General features: G+C 41.4%; 1 protein-coding gene across 2 annotated transcripts in view; it reads right to left on the bottom strand.

The window, feature by feature from the left end:
* Window positions 1-3,484, bottom strand: part of MOB3B (MOB kinase activator 3B) — a 175,477-nt gene extending 171,993 nt beyond the window's left edge. Inside the window, exon 1 of one of the 2 annotated variants that reach the window (XM_039880678.1) lies at window positions 3,307-3,484. The gene's annotated coding sequence lies outside the window, so the exon portion shown is untranslated. Of the gene's footprint in view, window positions 1-2,588; window positions 2,691-3,306 lie in introns of those variants that run through there. The other variant, XM_039880679.1, reaches the window with a different exon arrangement.
* Between the last annotated feature and the right edge of the window lie 14,521 nt (window positions 3,485-18,005).

The raw sequence follows: 18,005 nt of genomic DNA, 5'->3' as shown, positions 1-18,005 counted from the left end.
GCCACACAGAGAAAGTATTATGATAAAACTGAGGCAAATTTCAGTCAGAGTTAGAATAAATGTTTAAAGAACAAGAACAAATTGTGGATCATGGTATGCTGGTTATCAGTGAAAGGATCAGACCATAAAGTGAATTAGTATCATCTATTTAGTAAAAACAACCTACAAACAGAGTTGTTCTAAAAGGAAAAGAAAAACAAACAATAAACAATACTACAAACTGTAAAGGAGTTGGGGCATGCAAACTACTAAGCAGAAAGTATACACTTGGTATTTTCCATGGATTCTCTAATCTCTTTATGTGGACTCCCTAATAACTCTACTGGGATCATGTCAGTTACTTCAGTAATTTATGGTTGTAGTCCTGTCAAATGTTTGCTATACAAGAGGAAAGAGAATTGGCACCTCAAGTCAATAAAGATTGTCTGATTGCACAAGCAAAGGCAGAAGTCATAACAGTATGCTTTTACTAAGATCATCTCTAGTCAGAAAAAGGAGATCATGGCCACTGAAAAAGGACACAAACTGGCTTCATCCCTAAGGAAGAAATACTGACATAATATACATTTCATTTCATTTATAATTAAGGAAATGCAAAGGAAGACAGTAAGATACTTCTCCCCGCCCCATGAGTCTGGTAGAGATGAAAAGGAATGATATATAGAGTGTATATTGAAGTGTAGGGTATAGGAAAAAAATCCTCTTTTCTATTGCTGGGGAGAGGGTAAACTGGCACGAGTTTCCTTCAGGACAATATAGCAATCTTAAATATCCTAAAAAGATCATCAACACCTTTAACTTAACTATCCTATCTCCAGAAATGTATTCCAAAGAAATAATAAGATTGGATAAGATTGTTCACTGGAAGCTTGTTTATATTCCTCCTCTCTTTGTTCTCATTTTCACCTCTCTGTATTTTCTACAGTAATTGGCAGTGTGTGTGTGTGTTGCAGGGGAGGGAGTAATTCTAAAATTAAAGAAACTGTAGAAACTTATCTTCCTTAGGGATGACCCTGTTTTCCTTACTGGCATAGCTGGGATGAGCACTGCCCTTTCACTTTGGGCACTTCTTGGGCAAACCAGGTCTTCCTTGTTGCTTCTCTCCTGCTGCTGCTACTAAATTTCAAAGGAATCCTTCCTTGGGAATCATTTTCATAATGAAGTGCTTGTAAAGTGCCTTAAGGTGCTTCAAAGATTTTATTATTTTCTTTAGTTGGTACCACTGGTAATATCCAGAAATCGCTGGAAAAAGAGTGCTCTATGCATCCACCCTCCTGACTTAGCAGTCTCCTTTTCTCTTTACCAAATAGAAGTGCAAAAGTTCTGTTAAGTCAGGTAAAGGGAAAACTAGAACTGTTCACAACTAAATGTACAGTTTTCACTTAAAATGCCTGACTTGGTACATAGGTCACAAGTGTCCGAATGGAACCTTCCTCCCTTCCCTGTAATTGAGTCTCCTCGGAAGAGGGGCTCATTGGGCGCCCCACAGGAAAAAGCTGACAACATCAGTACATGCAAGGATAGAAGATAAAGGTTCCAACAGGTGCTCAGACTCGGCCTTTTCTCATGACAAAGCAAATCTGGCGCGGACACCATTCGCGACCCTGTCTTCCCAGAGTGCTACTTCGCTTTAGCCCTAATTTCTTAATAAATAATGCACACTCACTAAGAATGAGCACGATGTGTAAGCATCTAGCTTATGAGGAAATGGAGGGCAATAGGGCGACCGATTTATAATCTCACAGGCGCACCCACAGGAGAACTCGGGGCCAGTCCCAAGCCACCGGTTCTTAGGGGCTTGGAAGTGTGAACACGGCCTTAGAGGCGTCTGCGTTGTGTCCTCCAGGTCAGCATTTTATAAATGAGGAGAAAGGACGTGGGATTTAAAGTTGGGGTCCTACGCGCAATCAGAACTCCATGTTCATTCTGGTGGTAGCCACCTCACCATTATTTCTAGGCAAAGACTTTTTCCCATCATCATTTTCCACCATTTCCATCATCGTTCTCTTTAAGGCGACTGGCCTGTCCTTCAGCCCTTGGCAACTCGCAGACCTCAGAACGGCTTTCTGCCTGCCAGAGTGCCCTGATTCTGTCCCGCTGCCCTGGCAGCAGCCCTGCTACACGCCTTTAGGCGGAAAATGAAGTCCGCTGGAACCTACCAAAGGACACCCTGTAATGGGGCGGAACCTTGCTTCCACTCTCTGGAAAGCGGCGCCCCTCTCGCATCTGCGCCCTTTGCAGCGCGTGTGGGATAAGATCTGAGAAATGCGCCCTGGGCCACAGGCAGCCGAGGAGGCGGAGAAGGAACAACTTTCCCCCCGCCCTCTAACCACAAGGCCCGGGTGGGGCGGCCTCGCCGGGGTCCGGGTCCCGGGCGGGAGCGGGCCGGGTGGGGGCTTCCTTCTCTCCTCGAGTGCCACCAGATGTTGGAAAGGCACACAATAGGGAAAACGCGGAGAAACAAAAAGCATTCGCCACGATCTCAATCGGCTCTGTCGCGTGGTCCCTGTGGGGAGGACATCTAGGAGGGGGTCAGAAAGGTGGGTGAAGCGGGGGGTCGTGATAAGTTTGGAGTCTCCGATACTTACTTGCCTGGCGCTGGGGTCAGCCCTTTACCCTCCAGAGAGGGGTCCAAAGGCACGGAGGAGCAATCAAAGGAAAGTTAAAGGGTTTTGACCTTCTTCCTCGTAGAGGGAAAGGGAGGGGCTGCGATGTTTGACAGTTGTTGGCCCCAGGGTTCGGCGGGATTTATACATCCTTTACACACCCTTTCCCTTCTCTAAGCGTTAACAGTTTAGGGGCGACTTTGCCGACAGAGCGGAGTTCCCCTTCGCAGCCCCACACTGAACCTCCTCCTTCAAGATCGAGACGCCCTAAACGTTGTCCCCCTGCCCAGTCTCACTTTTGTAAAAGTTTGTTTTCCCGCCACCCACAGCCCAACACGCACCCTGCAGTCATCTGCGATTCGGGATAGGTTTGGGGACAGATTCGTACTCAGAAGGAAGATAGGTTTTATGTATATACATTTTAAAATCAAGGCCCCGGGGTAGGGACCGGACTCTCGATCCTGCCGGGGAAGCGCGCGGGAGGAGCCGGTCAAGAGCCAAGACGCGGGGCAGGGGTCTGAAGCGGATTTCAGCCCCGGAAGCGCACAGAGGGCGGGCGGAGAAGCGAGGTTCGCCACCTCCCGTCCCGCTGTGCACCCGCCCCCAGGGGCTCCCCGCATCTCTGCCTGCCTGGGCGCGCCTGGAGCAAGCAGCTGCCAGGCTGCGCCACCTCCCTCGCTAGAAGCGAATTCTCACTCACCGTGGGGTTTTACCTTCAGCCCGGGGCCCTGTTGGCTTCCTGTGCCAGGTCAGCTGCAGCTGGCGCGAGAGGAAGAAGGTGAGCTCGGGACGGGAGTGACTCTTGCGGACCCACGAGAGGGGCTCTAGGACCAGCGAGCGCGCGGCGAGCGAGCGCGGGGTTCCAGCTGCAGCCGCTGCAGCTCCAAAGTAGCCCCCGCAGGCACTCAACGCGCCGCAGCCGCGCGGGGGCGCCGAGCCGGGACCTCCTGGCGGCTGCTAGCGGAATGGCAGCTCCTTGGGAAAGTAGTCAGGTCGCCTTCGGGTCATCTTCCCTCGGGAAAGAGGTGAGGAATGGACAGTCTACCAGACTCCCAGCCTTAAGGAAAAGACATTGACCCTCTGGCCAGGGCGGCGAGGAAGATATCGGATCAGAAAGGATGCGTTCTGGGTACACAAGGGTCACATCCAAAGCGCCAAGGAGCTAGAGAGAGGGCGATTATCTTCTCCAAGATTTTCTCACTTGTTGAAAAATGCCATCCACTGCCTGACTGAGGGGAAGCATTAATCATTGGGAAATACTTTGAGATTCTTCCGGATTTATTAGAAAGAGCTGAGAGTAGTGAAATGAGCATGGGTTTTGAAGCCCAGTCCACAGCCTGCCACTGTCTACTTGAGTGATCTTGGTCTATGACCTATAAGCCTCAGTGTTCTCTTAAATTAAGGAGAGCAATATCTAACTTGAAGGATTGGTTGTAAGGGGTAAACTAAACATAGTATTCATAGTTCATAGTAGGAGTCATTAAATATGAAGATTCCTGAAGAAAAGAATGAATCTTCCACATCTTTTTATCCCCATAAAATTGCATCTTAATGTATATCGATCGAAGAGTACCAAATGACTAAGTATTTCATTTTATAATTCTTATTACACATTTAAAGAGGTATGATTTCCAAAAGTGGTTTCCATGACTAGTAAATGAGAACCTCTAAAACCGCATACGTACATCTTTTGTAATATCAAGTTATTCCTGATATTGCAGGAAACATTTAATAGTCATGGTGTAATGATATCAATCAATCCTGGATTAAATTATTCTATGCAATTCTGTATCACTTAGGCAATACAAAAGGTAATAGACAGTCTGGAGATCATGAATATAAAATCTAAACATGAAGAGGGGGAACAGTCAGGTACAAAAATCCAGCTATTAAGCAATGCCTCTGTTCATCACTGAATAATGCAATCTCATTTCCAAACTGCCTCAAATCCCAGTCACTGCTTTTAAAGCTCTTTTCGATCTTTTGGCCTCATGGCAATCAGTTAGTCATCTAGAACAATTAGGATGGAAGTGTCTCCTAATTGCTCAATTTACCTTTCAGAATCCATCTCTCTCCCTCACTAGTCCCCAACTGGGAAGAGGCTGTTGCTCCCCAAGAAAACTCATTATATGATCTTTTCTGTCCTGTCAAGAAGAGAGGAAAAATAAGATTACTTGTCTCAGAAACTAAGGCAGAACATTGAGATCCAACTTCTGCCTTGGAGATAGGGCTCACCCGCCGGGGTGCAGATGAGCCAGGCTTGCACAGGGCGAAGAGGGCAGTTGATTCTAATCAATAAACAATGGAACTGTCTCAGCCTCTCTCCTTCGGTTTCAGCCTCAACTGTAGGAAAAAAGAGAAATTTCATCCTACTTCCACATCCTCAATGGCTCCTTCCCTAACAAAGAATGGTAAATCTGGCAATTGGGAGAGACTTTGGTATTTTCTGGATAACTTTTACTAGTGAGTGGGTCAGTGAAGAATGTTGCCCCAGCTCTCATCCACCTTTTGTCTAGCTTCTCTACCTGTGACTGGTGACAGAGGAGGATGGCTCACCTTCAGAATCTGCTCTGAAGAGCTGGCATTTAAGATGCAACCCCTCCTTGGTCTTCCTGGGTGGCTGATGAACAACAATTATTTATTTCTCACAGTTCTGGATGCTGAGAAGTCCAAGATCAAGGCACCAGCAGATTCGATGTTTGATGGGGGCCCATTTCTTCATAGACATCTTTTTGCTGTGTTCTCATCTAGCAGGAAGGGGCAAGAAAGCTTTCTCAGGCTCATTTATACAGGCATTAATTCTGTTTATAAGGGCTCTGCCTTCATGACCTCCCAAAGGCCCTGTCTCCAAATACCACCACCTTGGCAGTTGGGATTCAACATATGAATTTGAGGAGGACACAAACATTCGATCTATAGCATCCTGGTCTACATCTCATTCTCGAATCCAGTTTTTATCAGAGCTTTGCATGGATATTATATAGCAAACTGGCTCCATCATGAATTCAATAAGATACTGTTTCCCAATAGCTATTATTCCCTATGTGTATGCTTCTTTGCTTCTGAAAAGCAAAGAAGCAATCTGAATGGAAAGAATGAGGAAAGGGGAGGATTTGGGTACAAAAGTTCACCCAAACTGAAGTGATCCTCTACCTCAAACTTGCTTCAGCTGCTGCCTTCCCCCTTTCAGTGAATGGCCACTCCAAACTTTCAGTTACCTAAGACCCTGAATCATGGCATCATCTTTAACTTTTCTCCTTTTCTAGTCTACTTCCTATCTATGGACAAATCTTGTTGGGCTTACCTTCAAAATATATCCAAAAGCAGGCCTCTTTCCACCACCTCCATAGTTACCACCCTGGTCCAAGCCACAAATACCTTCAGGCTGGACTACTGCAATAGCCTCCTAACTGGTCCCCCTGCTTTCCTCCCTGCCACGCCACCCCCACTCCCATATGTTCTATTCTCAATACAGCAGCCAGTGCAATTCTGTTAAAATGTATGCTACATTATGTCACTCGGCTAATCAAAATCCTTCTTGGGCTTCCCGTCTTAGAGTAAAACTAACACAAACATACATCCCTTTATCTCTGACCTCATTTCCTACTACCTTGCTCATAACAAATTCACTGCCTCCACACTGCCCTCTGTGGTTTCCAGAAATGCCAGTTAAGCTCCTATTGTAGGGCCTTTATACTTGCTGTCTTTCTGCCAGGAACACTCCTCAGATACTTCATGACTTACTAGCTTACTTCCTTCAGTTCTTTGCTCAAAAGTCACCAGAGGCCTCCTGTTTCGACTCTTTTTAAAATTACAATTACCACCCTGCATTCCCTGCTCCAATTTTCTCCATAGAATATTGCCATCTGATATCCGATATATATACTGCCTGTCTTTCTGTGGCTGCTGTAACAAATTACTATAAATTTAATGGCTTAAAACAATTCAAATTCATTATCTTATCCATTATCTGAAGGTTAAGTCTCGGTTCTCAAAATCAAGGTGTCAGCAGGGCTGCATTTCTTTTGAGGTCTATAGAAGAGCATCAGTTTTCTTCTTTTTATCAGCTTCTAGAGGTCACCTGCATTCCTTGGCTCACAGTCCCCTTTCTCTGTCTTCAAAACCAACAACAGCAGGTTGAGTCTTTTTTATATTGTATTACTCTGGCTTTTTGGCTTTCCTCTTCTACTTATAAGGGCCCTTGTGATTACATCAAGGCCATCAAAACAGTCCAAGATTATCTCCCTATGTTAAGGTTAGCTGATTAGCAACCTTAATTCCACCTACAACCTAATTCCCCTTTGCTACATAAAGTAACATATTCACAGGTCATGAAGATAAGGCTATGGACCTCTTTTGGGGCCCTTATTCCGTCTACCACACTGCCTTATTCTTTCCAATGGAATATAAATTCCATGAGACAGGGGTTTTTCCCTATCTGGCTTATTGTTCTATCCCTAGACTATCTTAATAAATGTATAGGTCCTTGCTATGGACTGAGTTGTGTCCACCTTCCTCCAAATTCATATGTTGAAGCCCTAATGTTCAATGAGTTGTTATTTGAAGATGGGGCCATCATGATGAGATTAGTAGGTTTATAAGAGTAAAAAAGAAAAGAAAGAGCAATCTCTCTCTTCCACGTGAGAACACAATAAGAAGGTGGCCATCGACAAGCCAAGAAAATCCTCATCAGGAACCAAACTGGCAACCACCACAATCTTAGACTTCTCCACCTCCAAAACTGTAAGAAGTAAATGTTTATTGTTTAAGCCATCCAGTTTATGGTATTTTTTAAAGAACAGCCTGTGCAGACTAATAAGTACTCAATAAATAGTTATTGGATAATTAATGAAGAGACCTCACCATAGGTATTGTACATACTAAACATTTATTATGTACCTACTATGTGCATGTAAGTTGCTTAGCACAAATTCATTATCCGTCCATCATGTGGTAAGTGCTCAGGAAACACCACCTCTTTTTCTTTGCAGCTCGTCATTCTCACACCACCCTCACATAGCCACACCTCCATGAAGGTAAGAAACTCTAGCGCCCAGCACATGTTACATTCCACACTGAATCCAGAAGCCTCTATGCCCCTTAGGATGTCATTTCCTGGAATTTGGACCGAAAAGAACATTTCTGGGTAGTTTGATATAGAATGAATAACATTTACATTCTTTGCCTACGTCAGTGCAAATTACTTTTCATCAATTTCAATTCACGGTTTATACATTTCCTGTAAGAGGAAAGTCATGCTGGTCTTCAACAATGTACAAGAAAAATCCCAGAAAGATTTTATTGCCAAACCACCTCATTACAGCTTCCCCTGAGAGGGTACCAAAGAGCAAAGAGATATCAGAAGGGTGTCACCATGGCAACATAACAGATTGCAATAGAGTAAAAGTGGAAAAGCATGTTTGCACAGTCATTGACAAACAGACCCACAATTATGTTGCTCTGGAGAGTAGTGCTCAGAGTTCAAGGGTTACTCAAATCAGATTTGGTGAAAGAATATTCCTATTTATTTTGACTGAGTCTGATTACCCAATGTCATTGCACACCAACTCTAATTGTTACGGGCAACTTACTAACAAACAGCAGACATTCTCAGAGCCCCTCTTTTCTTTCCAAGTAATGAGAGTTCACAAATCAAAGTGTCCTCTTAACAAATCTTCAACAGTAAGACACACTTCCTCTTTACTTTGATTTTGTTTTCAAATCCTGATTAGTCAGAAGGCTGGAGAGATTGTCTCAATGCTTTATGGGACATCTCTGTATCCTGGAAATAAATGTGCATGGCTCCCCTAAGCACTGAAATAACAGCAATTCAAACAAACAACATATACATATATACTAGATATGTATAAAGTACAGATATGTAAAATAGATAAAAAGTATGCATATAAATATCTTTATATATACCTATATATATTTTCTAGGTATATATATAACTTTTTAAGCCATTTTAACCATAATAAGAATCCATGCTATGTTAAAGCATGTTTTCTGCTAGCATAGTTCTTAACACTTATAATGACACTAGATGCCCATAGTCATTTCCTCTGAAATCCATATTACATCAACCCCATTTGAAGAAGTGCACAGAAGTATAGGAAGGAGACAGAGTTTGAGGGCTGGGAAGAACCCACGACACTGTTCCAAGTTGCCTCAGTGCATCCAAATAAGATGGTGCTGTTGGGAATCCTAATGGGCATTTATCTATTTCAATTCTGTAGGAATAGAGTGCATGTTCTTCCTCAATAAATTTTTAGTTAATTTTATTGAAATAAGACTGTGACCTTTCCTCCAGCGCTTAGGATTTGTTTGTATATTTCATAGTGTCCCGAGGCCCCTTCAGATCTTCCTACCAGACCATGGGGTTCTGTTGTTTTTAATTGGTTGATTCTTTAATGAGTGACTCTTCTCAAGAGATGAACCTGATGTTTTTGCTCTGGCCTGACATAAAACAGAGATGGTACACTTGTGGTCGGCCTCAGTACTTTGAATAATGGAGAGGAACTGACTCACCATAAACAAGTCAGCTTAGATATGATTCCAGGAGGATTAGTTGCCAGGAGAATGACAGTCTAAGGTAGTCTCATCTAAAGGCATCATAGCCTGGATCCCCCAAATCGATTTAAGCGTGAGACTTCAGTACCTTTCTCAAATGGGAAAATCAGACCACTGTGTGTTCAATGGGTTTGGAAAATTGCACTTTCAAAGTAATTATATATGGGAGGTAGAGGAAGATAGATACAAGGATGGTGTTCATGGATGCTTCCAGCTGGATCCCAGCTCCCTCTCTCTTCCAAATAGAAAAATAATGAGGATCTCAAATGGACTTTCTCCTGAAGGGGGTAAAAACACAACTTTACCTCCTTTGTGATCAATGCCCACTACCCAGGCCAATAAGTCATTCATTAACTCCCAACTGCCTTGTACACACACCAAGAAAAGCCTTTTATGCGTCCTCAGCAATCCTTGAATGTCTGTGTAAAGAAATGAAAGACAGAAACTTTTCTACTGTCAGACTGAAGGTGGCTACTGATGAATGGGGGCCTCTCCAAACTAACCCCTGCTCTTCTGGCATAAAGAATAAACATGACTTTCCTTTTCAGATCATAATTATGACAAGACACAAAAGCAAGGGTATCACTCATCTCAATCTACTTTAGCCTCCAGTTGTTTTACCTACTCAGACCCATCCTCACGAGATTCCAAATAGATTTGATACACTGCTCAATATTAATTTCCACCATTTGGAAAGCCCCTTAGTTGGAATAATTACTGAATTTCTAAATGGCCTCTGGCCAGGCTCAAATGCGATAGTGTTTCATGTCCAGCAATATGAAAGAAACCTGTCTCGGGTATTGAACAGCTCCGATGATGCTTTTCTGAGAAAAAATATCTCCCTGAAGGCTTTTTAAAAAGTTGCAGTTAAAAATTTCCCCGTCTTACTACCTAATGTTCGGCAGCATCTCTGTATAAATAAATGGATAATTTCCTTCCTTCCTTCTTTTATTTATTCTCTCCTACCTCCCTCTCATTATCCCTCCCTCTTCCCTTCCTCTTTTCCCTTCCTTCCTTTGTTACTTTGTCCCAAAGAGGGTTTATGACAGCTATGTACTCATAGGATTTCTACCCAATGTCCCAGTAGAACAATTCTTTTTTGGATTATAGACTTGAATTATAATTTCATGCGTTCTCCTTGACTTTCTGCTTTTCTGTGTTCTTTTCCGTTTCTCTCAGCAGATGTCGAATCAGGTTTTCATTTGAAGTCACTCCTTATTACTGCTCAAATTGTGGGCAGTCAGCACTAGAAGCCAAAAGGAGAGCACAGGGGAAGAGCTGGACAGTCCAGCGAGGTCCCATCTAGAACCGCTCCAGAACATTTACAGGAGGTTGAGCGCAGGGGACACATTTATTGTCTATTATGTGCTAGGAGCTGTGCTGGGTATTAGCTCATCTAATCCTCATAATGATGATTGATGGTAGGTATAATTACCCCCATTTGAGAGATTGGAAAACTTGCCCAGGGTTCACACAGGCCATCTTTGGTGCTCTCAGTCCCAACTTTGCATTACCCTGCATCCATCAGCCCTATAAAATCCGAGATTAGAGTTTAGAGATACAGGTTGGTATAGTAAACATCCTTGATATCCCTGGTCACATCTCTGAGCACATCTCTGATTCCCAGATCTCAAGTATACACCAGACATCCTTTCAACGTCTGCTTCAAGACTGTTTCCACAGCTGCAGGAGCCTGCTCAGCGTAAGAGTGAGCACAGTGTCTGTACTGCAAGAAGGGAGGACCAGTTAAAGCCCCTAGGAACAGCCAAAGGGAATGAGAATAAATGCTCTGTTCTCCTGTCCTTGAGGTGGACAGCTACAGGAGGCATTTTTGACATGTCTTACAGATCCAAGCCTGAAGTGGCCAGTTGTCAGTTCATCCTTATGCTGCCTTTTCTTCCTCATTGTTCAAGTCAGACTGTTCTCTCACTTGTGTTTCCTGGAATCACCTCCCAGATAAACTAAATGCATTCAAATTCTTGTCTCAGGCTCTGATTTGGGGGGACTCCAAACCAAGGTACTTGGGTTCCTGGTAGACTGGAAATAAAGACCATCTTGTGTGCTGACTGGTAGGGAAGAAGGTTATTGTTGTGAGGCCTGTAAGAAAATAAGCTCAGACTAAATCAGAGAAAGATCTTGAAACAGAAAAAACAATTCTAAGCCAGGAATTTCCCCTTAAGTAGAACTCTCTTTGAGGAAATTTATGCAAAGTGTTCAGTAAACATGCCTAGAAGAAAATACATCAAAACATTAACTGTGTGCTCTTCTGAGTAAATCTTCAATCGACATTCCTGTGATCTTCCTTCTCTTTATCCATCGGTCTTGACTGCCCCCTGGGGAATCTCAATTCCTATTTCCGGAGATACCTTTTTTCCCCTGCTCCTCAAACTAGGTAGAAGACACTTAGCCATCACTCTCCACCTGGAAGGCTGCACAGCTTGTTAATGAAGAGTAAGTTGTGGGCAATAGAGGCAGGTCAAGTTCCAGTCAGCTCAGAGACTTGGTCTCAGTCAGGTTTTGTTGCAGAAACAATTTCCCCAATTTAGTGGCTTAAAAGGGAAGTTTAAAACTTAACCTCAAAGATTAAAACTTAAAACAAAGGTTAATGTCTTGCTCATGCAACATGCTCATCTAAAGTTGATGGAGGTGGGAAGGGGGCTCTGCTCCTGTGGCTCCCAGCGCAGCACCAAGGCTGTGGAGCAGCAGCTGTCCGAATGTTGATGATCGCTGTGGCAGAGTGACAAGGAGCCAGAGCTCAAACTGGTTCTCTAATCTTCATTTTGAAAGTGACAATTGTTACTTGCTCAGATTTCATTGGTCAAAGAAAAGTTGTACGTCATTGCCTGAGTTTCACTGAAAGGGAAAGTGCAATCCAACTTCCAGGTGAGAAAAGAAAAAAAAGGAAAGATATAAAGCAGAGTGTTTGTGGAAAATGTCCATCATATCTGGACAATCACTGAACCTATGTTTCAATGTCTGCTTTGTGTACCAAGAGATATTCACTTTACGAGGTTGTTGTGAGAAAATTGCTTATAAAGCCCCTGGCACATAGCCATTACTAAAATGCTGCTAATTTGACTATGACCCTTTGTATACCTCAAATGCAAAAGTTTAGCCCAATATTTCCCACATCTCTGGAGTAAATAATAGGAAGTTCTTTACCCCATTTCCATAAATTGCATTTCTTAGTTTTAAAAAGTGGTTCCTGTGCCCTTTCTCTGAATATCTCCAAGTTCTAAGATATGGATTCTAGTACAGTGCTCCCCACATAGAAGGGACCTGATTACTACTAAGAAATGAACAAATGTTTGTTTCAAAAGAGAGTTATGCAAAGATAAAATGATGATCATGGTGTTTCTTACTTAGATCAGGTTTTATTCTAGTACACAGATAAACTCAGCATAAGTTCATTAGAACAGCATGGTCCTCATTAGAAAGAACATCACATTACTGTTATTATGCTCAAAAAACGAAGGCTGGACCTGAAGTTATTATGAGAGTGTGGGTCCTTTGGCCAAGTATGTTATTACAGTTTCAATGGAACCATTACCTTGTCATGGTAAAACCTGCACGGGATTCCTCAGACTTGAGTAGACTCCGGCTTTTCCTGGGGAAAGTGGGGGCCTGGTAGGGTGTGAGCAGGGCCCAAGGCATAGGTTGTAGCCCAGCCTCACCATCCTAGCTTTCAGTTTGGAAAGCCAGAATTTTGAGTAACTTAGTTACGGGACTTTCTCATTGTCCTTGGGTTGGGTTGCCCTGTTCCCCTCCATCTTGTTCTCACATGATGGTCATTGACTCCTTAGTTTTATGATATTCCTTATCCTGGCAGAATTTGGGCCAGGGATTCCTTCTGTTCAGCCAAGTGGCTCGGCTCATGTGGACCTTGGGGTTGTTTACGTGTTCAGGACCTGCTATTGCGAAACCCTAAAAAAGTTTATTTTACGTGGCTGGATTGCTTTTGCCAGAAATGAATTCATTTGCTCAAGTTATTTTTAAAATGTTTTTCTTAGCTTCTTAGAGAAGCTCTAGTCTCTTGTTTGTGTGGTTCTAGGCCAAAAAAAAATGCCGAGTCTATTGATGGAAGCCAGAGAAAATGTCTAGCCAAAGTAGATCAAAGAAGGCTCTCATTGGAAAAGAAAAGCCTCTACTCTGAACGCTGGATTAAAATACCATGTGGTGCCAGTCCCAGGGGCTGAAATCCTTGATGCTTCTAGAACCAGGAAGGCCACGCAAAGAGTCTCTCACTGCTCCTACAGGTGTGTGTGAGAAAGGGCATCACAAATAGATATTTGTCCAGGAAAAACACCCACTGCGGCCAATTGTAGCCAGTCCAGCAGCAGGGAGACTACTGGAAGTAGTCAGGCTGTCGAGATGGAAATCCGCTTCCTCATCCAGGTCAAATGGGCTGACTCTCACACTACTTTGTAAACATTTTACTTAACAATTGTTTTTTAAAAATAACTCTTTAGGACATAGATTCTTACCTTTGGGAAAATCAGAAACCTTTCTGAGAATCTGAAAGTGGCTATGAACCCATCAGCCAGAAAAATGTGCATGCAAGCTTTTGCTTAAATTGTTAATGGTGTCAATGGGGATACTATCCAATAACTGCCAAGGAGTTTCTATAAATCCCCTTGCTTCAGAATTTGGGGGAACTTTAAACCTGAGATTGATAATATGCAGATACTAATTCTTTCAGAACTTACTGAGTTCCTGTTCATGGCAGGCACTATGCTGGAAGCTGGGGATACAATAATATATAAGATGAGGAACAGCCTTGTGGGGCTCATGGTGTAATAGACAAACCAACCCATAACAATGATGCATAGTGAGTTAAATAGTACAGTAGGGCTACAAGCACAGAAACCTGCAAGAGCTCTGAATAGAGGGTAACTAATTCAACATTGTATGTATGTATCAGACAATTAGATATAAGCTAGTGCACAGACATGGTCCTTACCTCATGGCTTAAAGTCTGGAATGCTTTAAATCTGAAGTTGAGGGAGGGGCCTGGAAGAACTTGACACCAACCTAAGGTAAATCTTGATTAACAAGTATAAGTTCATGCAGGTGAAAGAGGTAAGTATTTCAGGCAGTAGGAGAAGCATGTGCATAAGCCAGTGATGAGAATAAAGTGAACTGGGGGATTGCAAACTCAACGAGGGGGAGTGGTGAGAGAAAGGGGTGAAGAGGTTTGCTGGGGTCAGATCTCTAAAGCCCTGCTCTCACCATGGATCGCGGGCTTTATATTGTGTCAAATGCTGTCATTGAGGGTTTTTTAAATCAAGTGAGTAAGGAGATCAAAAATGAGATAATATTAGAAAGATCACTCTACGTTCTGTGGAGAAAAGTGGATTGGGCAGGAGGAATGAGGATGGTTAATGGGTAAAATCATGGAGGCCAGAAGACAGAAAGCTGTTAAATTAATCTGGATGAGAAATGACGAGGTCCTAATAGTGTCAGTGGAGGTGGAATGAAGTGGACAAATTTGAAAACCAGGATGGGCCTCTGGATAGCACTCTCTCTCATACCCTAGAACGACTTTATCCTTTCTGCTATATGCAACGAAGTAGGGATGGTTCAAGCTAATAAAATAACCTTGCTACTGAGGTGGTATCACCTAGAATCATGACTGTAAAATTGTCGTGGTTTAATAATCAGATATGGGAACTCTACATTCAGCTGCTTAGTGATAATGACAATGACAAAATGATAACAGCGGTAACTAAATTTTATGGTTCACTTACTCTGTGACAGTTACATTTCCAAGCATTCTGCATGTATTAACACACTTATTCTTCACACAACCCAATGATATTCTATTCTTATTCCTATTTAATGGATGAAGATATTGAGGCAGCACAGAGAGGTCAAAAACCTTATCCAAGGTCACACAGCTGAGAAGTGAAAAACAGGGATTTGTACTTTGGAAGTCTGACTTCAGGACCCATAATCCTATTAGCTCTACTATCTGCCTATACTGTCAGAAATATGCTCCTTCTCCATAGAAATCAGCATACGCATTAAAACGAACATTTTTAATTGGTTCTGAATATTCTGAACAATCACATGCCACTCACATCTCCAACTCATAGTCTCCAGAAATGTATTAGGAGAAGTAATGAAGTAAAATGCTGGGTGTGAATGCTTTTGCAGATTCAGGCTACAAAGAACAGAAAAGCAGAAAAAACAAACAATGGTGTTTTTAAACAATGAATGTTGTTTTCCTTCAGCCATAAGAGTATTTTAAAACTTGACAAATCCATTCAGCTTTCAAAGCATTCCACATTCCCCACCCACAAGCAAGTGCCAGAAGGTGCCAGTTTGAGCCAACTCTGAGCTCAGGAATGATTTTCTAAATATGGGATCAGATTTCTTAAATGTCCACACTCCACAGATGGATACTTACCACTGTCCTAATTGGTGTTATGAAAACTGCTTAGCAATTTATCCAGCTATTAATTTAAAGAGGACATTTCAGCAAGAGATGGAGTAGTGAGGCACAAATGCAGGAACAGAAAATGATAGGGTATTACTACTTGGAAAAGGTTGAAAATCACTGCCTTAAGGTCTTTGAAATTTTAGAGCTAGGTTGTACATAGGCTCAATTTTAATGAAGGACTTTGAAGGGAAAAAACGTTCCTTAATTTGCAGGAACTGATTCTTTTTGGAGAGGACAAAGAAAATAATGTTCAGTATACTCATCATATTCATTCAACTTTTGCCTCATGCCTAGCACCACGCCAGGAACTGAAATACAAAAATGAAAAAGACATGGATCTTGTTCTCTAGCCTAGTGGAGACAGAGAAGCAGAAGAATAGTGTAACAGATGGAACCAAAGAAATGTACTAGGAAGCAAAAAGTGAGAAAGTGAGACAGAGGTTAGAGGGTTGAAAAGAAACCATGTTGCAAAGGTTTTGATTTAATTTTGTAATGATACAGAGAGATGTTAAACAGAAGCCATCGTCAGATTTTAGAATGACTTACATTGTTATCCACGTGAAGAATGGGTTGTAGCAGGGAGATACCTAAGGCAGAATGAATCCCACTCTTCATAAAAATCATTCTGCAATCCTGACATCTCCCTCTGCTTCTGCTCTCCAATCCATTTCCTCATATTCCCCAAACACACACAATTTAGAAATTATCTAATCTTTTAAAAGTGTTAGTTTCCAACTATTTGAGGTTTTCCTAGATACCCGTTATTGGTTTCTAATTTAATTCCATGTGATCGGAGATTATAATCTGTATGACCTGAATCCTTTTATGTTTATTGAGACTTGTTTTATGGCTCATAATGTGGTCTCTCTTGGAATATGTTCCAGTGCTCTTGAAAATAATGCATAATCTGTTGTTGGGTATTGCTGTGTTCTATGTCGCTTACATCAAATCGGTTCATAGTCTTGTTCTATATTCTGATTTCTTGTTTTCCTGTTCCATCGAACATTGACAGAGGGATACTCAAATCTCTGACTACAATTGTAGATTTGTCTATTTCACCTTACAGTTCTTTCAGTTTTTGCTTTGTGTATTTTTGAAGCTGTTATTAAGTGAACAAGCACTTAGGACTATTATGTCTTCTTGCTGAACTGATCCCTTTAAATACTATGAAATTATCTTTATCTCTGGTAATATTCTTTGCTCTGAAATCTACTTTTTCTGATATTAATAATATAGCTACTACAGCTTTCTTTTTGATTAGCATTAATATACCTTTTTCTATTCTTTTACTTTTAATGTTTGTCTTTTATTTTTATGATTAGTTTCTTATTTGCAACATATAGTTGGGTATTGTATTTTTTATCCAATCTGACAATCTCTGCCTTTTAATTAGGATGTTTAGGATATTTATAAATTCTTTTAAACAGTAATTGACTATTTAAGAAAAAATAATTGCAATAAAGTGTGACATTTAAAATAGATATAGAAATAAAATGTAAACCAACAACAGCACAAAGGCGAGAAAAGAGAAATGGAAGTATATTATTATAAAGTTCTTAAACTACATACTTATATTGTATGTTAAGTGGTAATATCACTTGCTATAATCCTAAAGCAATCACTAAAATAATAAAACAGAGTTACAGGTAATGAGCCAACAAAGGAGACAAAATAGAATCATAAAAAGTTTTGGTTTCTTCTTTGAGAATCTTAGCAATGCAATTAACCAGTCTTTTAAAGAAACCTTTTAACTCGACTGTTATATTTATGAATTAATTTTCTTTCTGTGGAAAAATGTCAAATCTTCTTTCTTTTCAGATTAAAGGGCATAGAATGCTTCCACTTTCATTTTGGACACCTGTACTGATTAACTGGAAGGAATAACCAGCTTAGGTTTTGTTAATGTTATTATAACAGGAATTTTTTAAAGAGAATTTACCCCATTATCTTACATTTGAAATATTAAATATATATATAAATTTTAAAAATCAAAATGTAACCCTGGGAGTTATAAGCAGAAAGCCTTTTTAAACAACAAAAACAACATAAGATTCCAGTGTGGGGGTGGAAAAAATAATTTTCTTTCTACCTTCTAAGTTCTTGTGGCTGGAATAATTACCAAATTAACATGAGACAGAATAACGGGAGAGAATGACCAAATTTATTTTTTATGTACATATGGGGGCTCCTTAAGAAAATGAGACACCAGGACATATCAAGCAGTTAAGGCTTATATGCCATTTCGAGCTAAGGAGAAAGGGGGAGGGGTTTGTGTCTTGGGATCTTGAATAGAAGGAAAGCAATTCACATTGAGACAGAAAAGCAAATGTTTGGTAAATATCTGCCACGCCATCTTTAACTACAGACTTTAATCAAAAGGGCCT

The sequence above is a fragment of the Pteropus medius genome, unplaced genomic scaffold (genome assembly GCF_902729225.1).
Source record: "Pteropus medius unplaced genomic scaffold, Ma_sr-lr_union100, whole genome shotgun sequence".
NCBI lineage: Eukaryota > Metazoa > Chordata > Mammalia > Chiroptera > Pteropodidae > Pteropus > Pteropus medius.
This window is presented reverse-complemented; position numbering and strand designations above follow the sequence as displayed.